Source organism: Bos mutus, chromosome X (assembly GCF_027580195.1).
Source record: "Bos mutus isolate GX-2022 chromosome X, NWIPB_WYAK_1.1, whole genome shotgun sequence".
NCBI classification, from domain to species: domain Eukaryota; kingdom Metazoa; phylum Chordata; class Mammalia; order Artiodactyla; family Bovidae; genus Bos; species Bos mutus.
In genome coordinates, this window is record NC_091646.1 from 45,954,738 (window position 1) to 45,966,114 (window position 11,377).

Here is an 11,377-nt window from a genome sequence, read left to right on the forward strand (position 1 = left end):
AAAGAATAACAAGGGAAGATAAGGAAGCTTTCTGAAGTGAACAAAGCAAAGAAATAAAGGAAAACAATACAATGGGAAAAATCAGAGATCACTTCAGGAAAATTGGAGATACCAAGCGATCATTTCATGCAAGTATGGGCACAATAAAGGCAGAAATGGCAAAAACCTAAGAAACAGAAACAGAAGAGATTGAGAAGAGGTGGCAAGAATAAACAGGAAAATTATACATAAAAAGGTCTTAATGACCTGGATAACCACAATGGTGTGATCACTCACCTAGAGCCAGACATCCTGGAGTGTGAAGTCACATGGGCCTTAAGAAGCATTACTACGAACAAAGTTAGTGGAGGTGATAGAATTCCCCCTGAGCTATTTAAAATCATAAAGATGACACTGTTAAAGTGCTGCAGTCAATATACCAGCAAATTTGGAAAACTCATCAGTGGCCAGAGGACTGGAAAAGGTCAGTTTTCATTCCAATATCAAAGAAGGGCAATGCCAAAGAATGTTCAAACTACCATGCAACTGTGCTCATTTCACATGTTAGCAAGTTAATGCTATCATTCTTCCAAGTTAGGCTTCAGCAGTACATGAACCAAGAACTTTCAGATGTACAAGCTGGATTTACAAAAGGCAGAGGAACCAGAAATCAAATTGCCGACACTTGTTGGATCATAGAAAAAGCAAGGGAATTCCAGAAAAACATCTAATTCTGCTTCATTGACTACATGAAAGCCTTTGATTGTGCGAATCACAACAAAATGGAGAATTCTTAAAGAGATGGAAATACCAAACCATCTTACCTGTCCCCTGGGGAAACCATATGCAAATCAAGAAGCAACAGTAGAAAGGGACATGGAACAAAAGACTGGTTCAAAATTGGGAAAGGAATACAAGGCTGTATGTTGTCACCTTACTTCAGTTCAGTTCAGTCGCTCAGTCTTGTCTGGCTCTTTGAGGCCCCTTGGACTGCAACATGTTAGGCTTTCCTGTCCATCATCAACTCCCAGAGCTTGCTCAAACTCATGTCCATCAAGTCAGTAATGCCATTCAACCATCTCATCCTCTGTCACCCTCTTCTCCTCCCTTCAATCTTTCCCAGCATCAGCATCTTTTCCAATGAGTCAGTTCTTCATATCAGGTGGCCAAAGTATTGGAGCTTCAACTTTAGCATCGGATATATGCTCAGATGTACAGAGTACATCAGGTGAAATTCTGGACTGGATGAATCACAAGCTGGAATGAAGATTGCACGGAGAAATATCAACAACCCCAGATATGCAGATGATACCACTCTATGGCAGAAAATGAAGAGGAACTAAAGAATCTCTTGATGGAGGTGAAAGAGGGAGAAAATGAAGGACAAGGAAACCTTGCACTGCTGTCCATGGGGTTGCAAAGAGTCAAACACAAACACAACCTAGGGACTGAAAAACAACAAACCAAAGATCAATTTCAGTTAATTTTGCCAAGGGCCTCACATACAGTTTCAGAATATCTACCTAAAGTAGGTACAGATTTTTATCTGCCCACATCCTTTCCCCCCCTTTTTTTTAAAAATAAATAACCCTTTTTGTGTGTATGAGTAAAAATTTGTAAAAAGTTCACCTGGTAAATTTTCAGTTCAGTGATCCTCCCTTTTCCTGACATGGGGGTAGACACATTGGCTGGAAATGGTCAGTCAGAGCACTTCATCTCCATATACATAAAGTGATCAATTCAAGATTGGTCATGTGATACAAACTAGGCCAATCATAGTTCTTTATAGTGATTGGTATCAATTTTGATAGAAAATACGTCTCTAAAATGGATCTCTAGTCTTCCAAGAGAGTGAGTACTAAACTATGTGAGGAGCTGCAAGAGAACATTCTTGTCATACTGCCTTCTATCCCAAAATGAATCCAGTGCAGAGCCAATCGGAGATGAAAAGGCAGACACTGAATCTCGAGTTCATTTGCTAGAGCACCTGGGATCCAGCCAAACTTGAAGTGAGACTTATTCTCATAAATTTTAGTTATATAAGCCAGTGAACTCTTTTTAGTTTTAGCAGGATTAAACTTTTCCATTGCATACAATTATCACTTGAGAGTGGCTGCTTGGCCAGAGACTATATTTCTAAGTTACTCTGGTATCTAAGTGGGACCTTGGGACCACTTTTGTCAATGGAAAGAGCAAAACAGGGCCAGGGATGTAAACAAACAGGTGTGCCTTCTCTGCCTGCTCTTTCTTACCTTTATCAGGTGTATACTGATGATTCTGGGGCCCTACTTGATGCTAGAGCTACAAAGTGAAGGGTACCAGAGTGCCTGAATCATCAGCATTCAGAAGGCCACCACTTGCACTGGATTATTATGTGAGCAGAAATGAATGTATGAAGCTACTGAAATGTTGAGATTTATTTGTTAAAGCAGCTAGTATAATCCTAACTAATATACTACATACTGCCTTATATTAAAGATATTTGCTGACTTGTCTTGTCTCACTATTAGATTAAGATTACCCTCAGGGCAGAGACTGGGACTTGATCTTTTCAGCCCTTGTGGCAGAGTACTTGATACATATACATTGAACTAAACTGAATGAAACTTTAGAGTGCCAAGAAAGTCTAGTTCAAAATAACTCAAGGATGGTTTATATTAGTTAATTATGATTACATTCTTAAAAGAACAGTTTTATAGAGATATAATTCACATACCTTACAAGTCACTCATTTAAAGTGTATAGTTTTTAGTATATACACATAGTTGTGCAACCATCCCCAAATCAATATCGGAACATTTTCATCACCCTGAAAAGAAACTCCCTACCCATATAGGGGTTACTCTGTATTTTCCTTGGACTTGCCGCTCCTCTTATCCTTGCTGCTAAGTCACTTCAGTCGGGTCCAACTCTGTGTGACCCCATAGACGGCAGCCCACCAGGCTTCCCGTCCCTGGGATTCTCTAGGCAAGAACACTGGAGTGGGTTTCCATTTCCTTCTCCAATACATGAAAGTGAAAAGTGAAAGTGAAGTCGCTCAGTCGTGTCCGACTCTTAGCGACCCCATGGACTGCAGCCTACCAGGCTCCTCCATCCATGAGATTTTCCAGGCAGGAGTACTGGAGTGGGGTGCCATTGCCTCTTATCCTTAGGAGACCACTAGTCAATTTTCTGTCTGTATAAATTTCCTATTCTGGACATTTCATATAAATGGAATCATGTAATCTTTTGTGTCTGAATTATTTCAATTAGCATAATGTTTTTAAGGCTCACCCATGTTCTGGCTTATATCAGAGTTTTCTTTTCTTTTTTTTCGCAAGAGTTCTATTGTAAGGGATAAACTGTGTTTGTATGTGCTTAGTCGCTTCAGTTGTGTCCAACTCTTTGCAACCCTACAGACTGTAGCCCACCAGGCTCCTCTGTCTATGGGATTCTCCAGGCAAGAATACTGGAGTGGGTTGCCATGCCCTCTTCCAGGGGATCTTCCCTACCTAGGAATTGAACTCACACCTCCTGCGGCTCCTACTCTGCATGAAGCTTCTTTACTACTGAGCTATCAGGGAAGCCCATGGGTATACTTTTTGTATATCCATTTGTCCATTGATAGATATTTGAGTCTACTTTTAAAGACTATTATGAACTGATTCAAATGTATTCTTTTTAATGGCTGAGTAATACTCCATTGTGTATATGTACCACAGCTTTCTTATCCATTCATCTGCTGATGGGCAGTTCTAATGAGGTGGATGAAACTGGAGCCTATTATACAGAGTGAAGTAAGCCAGAAGGAAAAACATAAATACAGTATACTAATGCATATATATGGAATTTAGAAAGATGGTAACAATAACCCAGTGTACGAGACAGCAAAAGAGACACTGATGTATAGAACAGTCTTATGGACTCTGTGGGAGAGGGAGAAGGTGGGAAGATTTGGGAGAATGGCATTGAAACATGTAAAATATCATGTAAGAAACGAGTTGCCAGTCCAGGTTCGATGCACGATACTGGATGCTTAGGGCTAGCGCACCGGGACGACCCAGAGGGATGGTATGGGGAGGGAAGAGGGAGGAGGGTTCAGGATGGGGAACACATGTATACCTGTGGTGGATTCATTTTGATATTTGGCAAAACTAACACAATTATGTAAAGTTTAAAAATAAAAAAAAATAAAGACTATTATGAATAATACTTTTGTGAACATTTGTGTACATGTTTTTGTGCGGAAATATGCTTACATTTCTCTTGGGCATATACCTAGGAGTGGAATTTCTGGGTTGAAGGGTAATTATATATTTTATTTTGGAGGCATTGCCAAACTTTTTCCAAAGCCACTGTTCCATTTTGTGTTTTCAACAGCAATGCTTGATGATTCTGTCTCCACACCCTCACCAACACTTGTTACTATTGTTTTTTTTTTTCTAATTATAGCCATTCTAGTTGTATCAGGTAGTGTCTCACTATAGCTTTGATTTGCATTTCTCTGATGACTAATGATGTTGAGCATCATTTCGTATGCTTATTAACCATTTGTATTTCTTCTTTGGAGAAACATCTATTCAGCTCCTTTGTCTATTTTTTAAATTGGGATGTTCACCTTTATGCTATTGAGTTCCAACTGTTCTTATAGTCTGAATACAGCTTCCTTATCACATCTATGATTTGTGAATATTTTGGTTCATTCTTTGGTCATCTCATTTCTTAGATGCACAAAACTATTTAATTTTGATGAAGTCCAACTTGTTTATTTTTCTTTTGTTTCTTGTGTTTTGGATGACATATCTAAAAAAGTGTTGCCTGATCCAAGGTCTCAATGGCTTATAGCTGTTTTCTTCTAAGAGTTCTATAATTTCAGTTCTTATATTTATGTCTTTGATCCATGTTGAGTTAAGTTTTATATATGATGTAGGGTAAGGATTCACTTTCATTCTTTGGCATGTGTCTATCCAATTGTTCTAGCACCATTTTATTGAAAAGACCATTCTTTTCCTACTGAATTGTCTTGGCACTCTTGTCAAAAATAAATTAATCCTAAATATGAGGTCTGTTTATTCTATTCCATTGATTCCAAACACATGTCTATCTCTATGCCAGTGCCACACAGTTGTCATTACCATAGCAGTGCAGCAAATTTTGAAATAAGGATGTGTGAGTTCTCCAACTTTGTTATTTTTGATCAAGATTGCTTTGGCTCTTTTCTTTGGCTTTTTCATTTCTATATGAACTTTAGGATAACATTATAAATTTCTGCAGAAAAAAAAGGCAACTGGGATTTTGATAGAGATTTCATTGAATCTAGATCATTGAATTTAATCATTGTAGATCAAATTAGGGAAACATTGCTATCTCAAAATATTAAGTCTTCTAATCCCTGAGTGTGGGATATCATTTCATTTATTTGGTCTTTTATTTCTTTCAGTTATATTTTGTAGTTTTCTGTACAAAAATCTTGGTGCAATTTAATCTTAAGTATTGTACTATTTTGGATACCATTATAATTGGAATTATTTTCTTAATTTTATTTTTGGACTTTTCATTGCTAATGTACATAAATACTTTTTTTGTATATTGATCTTGTATTCTGCAAACTTACTGAACTTATTTATTAGTTCTAATAGTTTTTTAGAGGGTTTCTTAAAATTCTGTATATATATTGTCATTTTATCTGCAAGTGGAGTGTAGTTATATATATATGTACATATATATAGTCATTTTATCTGCAAGTGGAGTGTGCTGCTGCTGCTGCTGCTAAGTCACTTCAGTCGTGTCCGACTCTGTGCGACCCCATAGACGGCAGCCCACCAGGCTTCCTGTCCCTGGGATTCTCCAGGCAAGAACACTGGAGTGGGTTGCCATTTTCTTCTCCAATGCATGAAAGTGAAAAGTGAAAGTGAAGTCGCTCAGTCATGTCCGACTCTTAGCGACCCCATGGACTGCAGCCTACCAGGCTTCCCCGTCCATGGGATTTTCTAGGCAAAAGTACTGGAGTGGGGTGCCATTGCCTTCTCCGGCAAGTGGAGTATAGTTATATATATATATATATATATATATATATATATATATATATAGCTGTGCTATGTCTTTACTGCAGCACATGGGCTCTTCATTGTGGCATGCAGGCTTTTTACTAGTTCCAGTGCATGAGCTTAGTTGCCCCACAGCAGGTGGGATCGTAGTTCCCTTACCAGGGATCAAGCTTGTGGCCCCATCATTGGAAACTGGATTGTTAACCACTGGACCACCAAGGAAGTCCCTATAATTACATTCTTAATAGGCTGCAAGAAGAGCCTTTACAGAGCTTTCTGCTGATTTAAAAATACCAATTGTATGAGTATGAAGTAAAGAAGCACCTTTGAAAAATGTCAGTTTCTAAGATCAAGGGAGAGTTTGTAGGATATTCTACTTTCTCAAAAATAATATTTAAGTGGAATATTTTTTGGCAATCTGAGAAAATTCTAAGTACTGAGTTGAAATTAACTGGAAATCAACATCAAATTATTATATAGTGTAAATAGAATTTTATGCTCCCCAGCTTATCCCATTAGAATAAGCAGCCAGCAGGATATTGTTTCTGCATAAGATTTTTTATTATTTATACTTTGTCAGAAAAATTTCCCTACTAAAAGCTTTCCCTTCTTAGAAAACTTGCAAAGAAGAAAAGGAACATTGTTTGTAGACTAGAGGAACCCATAACCTGAAAACTCTCCAGCCTTTAAACCATACATCACTGTCCTGATGAAATGTCTACATTACTGTCTAAATAAATTATAGGATTGCATTTGTGGGTTTTGTTCTATAGAACACACATTTTTATGTGTAAATACAGTGAGGATGAACCTGTAGGAGTTAATCCCTCCTTAGCTCAGAAGGTTTTGGGACAACATGGTAGCAGGGAAGAACACAAATTTTGAAATCAGAGAGAAAAACAAGTGAGTTTGAATCTTGGCCTTATTACCTACTTTAGCTCTCTGAGTCTCATTTCTTTATCTATATAATTAAGATGCTAATGTAATAGCAATATCACAGAATAACATGAGAGACAACCTCTATGTAGAGTTTTGTGAACGGTAATTTTATACCTCTTAGATTGTCGAAAGCAATCAATAAAGGTTAGATCCTTATACTCAATAGGGGTAAAATAATCTTTGGGGCAACCCTAGAGTTCACTACCAAGTTTAAATCATTATCATCTCTTGTATATTTCATATATATATATATTTCAGAGCCATTGAATATACTTAGTTTTCCCCACTTTATAGTGTACCTTGAGTAATTTGGTGTCATACAGTTGCTTTAGTGGAAGTCATTTATGAACACTAGTTCATGGACATATATTCATCATCTCAGCCTACTTTCAAGAATCACTCCTCCACATTACACTGTAATTTTTCCATGTTTATGTGGTTCCATTCACATTGGTTTCCCACATGGCTTTGGGACAGAAACCACCCCGAAACTAGCCAGAATTCATGACTTTGACCAGAGTGATTAATTTGGTGAGAGTCATGTGACCCAACACAGCCTAATAAAAACCTACTTTGGAATTTTCCAAGAGCTGTTAAGAATATATTAGAATTAGGAGCTAGAATTAGGAGCTGCAAGAATGACATGGGTTTGGGGGCTACTGGCAATTATTGCCACATAGAGAAATTTTCCTGTAAAAGAAGACAAGTAGAAACAAGCAGAGTTGTAGTTAAGAGTTAGAGAAAGAAACAGTCTTAATGTTATTTTTTGAACTGGATTAAGCTATGTGTTAAACATTTCCACCCCTTCGCTGCACTAGACTTCTTGGTTATATAAATCAGTTAATTCCTAGTCTCTCCCCCTACCCCCTTGGCATTTTGTTCAGATACTTTCAGCTTCATTTATGCTTCTTAGAATGGAAAATGTTCTAACTGACCCTGGATTCTTCACAGTGCAAGTTTATAATTCCTTCCAGAACCCCATGCTATCAGGTAAAAGAGAGGCAAAATTTAAAAAAAAAAAAAAAAAAGATGTAAAGAAGAAAAAAAGGGAACAAGAGAAAGCAAAAGAATAAGAAACACAAGACACAATGCATAGATCTCCATCATAGTAAGGGATGAAAACAGTGGTACCAACCAGTTTTTCCCATTTTGCACTCATGGCCCTTTTCCATAGCCTTACCATGAAAATGGTCTGGGCTTAAATTATTATTTATAAAAACAAAGTTAATACTCAAAGTATACATAGATGGTATTCTTCAAACCAAATGTAAAGGTCTCTATTATGGATCTAATGATAATGAGGAGTCTCAAGGAGCACTGATGGCAGATTGACTATGGAATGTCAGACACTGAAGTACAGAGTTGGAATAACAGATCTTTTTTTCCTCTCTTGACAACCCCATTAATAGAGTTACTATCCACTCTACCACAGAAAGGCATGTCCAATCTTGAAAAGTTTGCTAACAAACTTTTAGCTATTTGCTGATGTTATTGATGAGAGGGGACAATATTAATTTAAGAAACAAAGAGAAGGTGAGGTTGGTCAGAGAGGGAGTTTTGCAAGATAAATGGCTTTGGAAGCCAACCCAAATGGCATCCTTGGCATAGAAATCAGAAAGGAGGTCTCAGGGCAGATAAGGCACATACAGAATTATAAGTGTACATTACAGAGTCCACTTATGCAATTGGCTAAGTAAAGGGTCAGACAAACTACAATCTTTGGGTCACATTGGACCCCTGTCTGTTTCTATAGGGCCTGTGAGCTAAAAATGGCTTTTATATTTTTTAATGGTTGGAAAAGATCAAAAGAAAAAAATGCATTTTAATACAGAAAACTATATGAAATTCAAATTTCAATATCCATAAATAAAGTCTACTTGAACACTTAAATGTTTATTTGTTTCCATATTGTCTGTGGCTGATTTTGCCTTACCACAGCAGAGTTGGATAGTTTCAAGGGAGATCATGTAGTTAAAAGTTTGAAGAATTTACTATCTGGCATTTCACAGAAAAAAAAAGAGTTTAACTGCCACTGAGCTAAGACAACAGGTGCAGAAATCCAAGAAGGGATAAGAGGTTTAGTGTGGTTAAAAAGACAGGATGTGGAATCAAATTGTCCTGGTTCAGCTGGTTTAAACTGAACAAATTATTTAATGTAGCTTAGATTCAGTTTTCTCAGCTGTAAAATAAGGATGATAATACTACATGTTTAATAGGGTTTTAAAGAAAGTAGAGTGGTATAATCTCAACAAAGCATTTAGCACAAGAAAGTGAAGAGGAACTAAAAAGCTTCTTGATGAAAGTGAAAGTGGAGAGTGAAAAAGTTGGCTTAAAGCTCAACATTCAGAAAACGAAGATCATGGCATCTGGTCCCATCACTTCATGGGAAATAGATGGGGAAACAGTGGAAACAGTGTCAGACTTTATTTTTGAGGGCTCCAAAATCACTGCAGATGGTGACTGCAGCCATGAAATTAAAAGATGCTTATTCCTTGGAAGAAAAGTTATAACCAACCTAGATAGCATATTGAAAAGCAGAGACATTACTTTGCCAACAAAGGTCTGTCTAGTCAAGGCTATGGTTTTTCCAGTGGTCATGTATGGATGTGAGAGTTGGACTGTGAAGAAAGCTGAGTGCCAAAGAATTGATGCTTTTGCACTGTGATGTTGGAGAAGACTCTTGAGAGCCCCTTGGACTGCAAGGAGATCCAACCAGTCCATTCTAAAGGAGATCAGCCCTGGGTGTTCTTTGGAAGGAATGATGCTAAAGCTGAAACTCCAGTACTTTGGCCACCTCATATGAAGAATTGAGTTGACTCTTTGGAATAGACTCTGATGCTGGGGGGGATTGGGGTCAGGAGGAAGAGGGGATGACAGAGGATGAGATGGCTGGATTGCATCCCCGACTAGATGGACGTCAGTTTGAGTGAATTCCAGGAGTTGGTGATGGACAGGGAGGCCTGGTGTGCTGTGATTCATGGGGTCGCAAAGAGTCGGACATGACTGAGCGACTGAACTGAACTGAACTGAACTGAAGTGACAAACATGTTAGCCCTCAGGTGGACAGAGCATTGAAAATCTGGTAGGAGAGACTTTGGTCCCTTCTTGCCTACCCATTGAATTATGAATTATTTTGTTCCTTTACCCAAACTTACAGTTCATGGGTGTGCTTTTATGAGTCACAGTTAAGCTGAAAAAAAATAATAATAAGATGAGCAGCAAATAATAGCATTTATTTTTTTCTTTGCATTTCTAAATGTTGCCTATTACTTGCAGTGCATTGATTTGTCTGACTGACTACTTATGTATATATAAGAATAAGATGTGTGTGCACTCTGACAATGAGGAAGGACACTTGAAACTAGGTGCAAAATATTCAGTATCTTTGAATTTAACTCAAATAATATACCACAGACAGAAATATTATATTTTAATTTTTATATTTGAGTCAGTATATTTATTGATGGTTTTAGGAAAATGCATTGTGCTCAGTTACTCAGGCGTGTCTGAACTCTTTGCCACCCCATGAACTATAGCCTGCCAGGCTACTCTGTCCATGGGATTTTTCAGGCAAGAATACTGAATTGGGTTGCCATTACCTTCTCAAGGGATATTCCAGACCCAGAGATCAAACCCACGTATCCTGAGTCTCCTGCATTGGCAGGAGGATGCTTTACAGCTGAACAACCTGGGAAGCCTGAGGAAAGAGCACATTTATTGCTAATTGTTGTGACATTGTTCTTGGTCTCTACTATGAGCTAAATGAGTGGAAAGCCGCCTCAAGGGATGAGAGAGTTACAGTGTCCTTATAGACAGAGTGAGGTGTCTGTGTGGACCAAAAGACCTGGGCTAGTCTTTGTTTCCAGATGCTCATGTTTGTCTTTCGTGATATAATTCATTTCCAATTCATATTTTTTTTTAGTTGGAAATCTCTTATTGCCTGTATTTTGGTGACAGAGACTGCAGTGCATGAGCACATTGTAAATGAGAGTATAAAAGAATGTAAATGAGTTGTCTTAAGTGTCACAACCAGAAATGAAACTGAAAATAAATCTCAAGTGTTCCTATTCCCAGATATGATTCTCTTTCAGTTTTCAGTCCCGATGAAAATTTAATAGCTCAGAAAACATAATTTTATCCTTTCATTATGGAGAGAGGATGCCTTGAAAGATAGTCAGAAGGCAGTCAAAAAGTTAGAAGGAAATAGAAAACACTTATCCTTCAAAGCTAACAGTGGTCTTGGAAATAAGGAGAACTGATATCCTAAAAAAGATAAATCACAACTCATTACTGAAGGGTTATTGCTTAGCTCAAAGTTCCATTTTAATTCCCTTACTTTACATTGTTCCTGATTGTTATGGAACTGAAGTTAGAAGTGAATAGCATGATATTTATGTTTTAATCACCATAAAGTACTCCCCACTTGAAGTAAC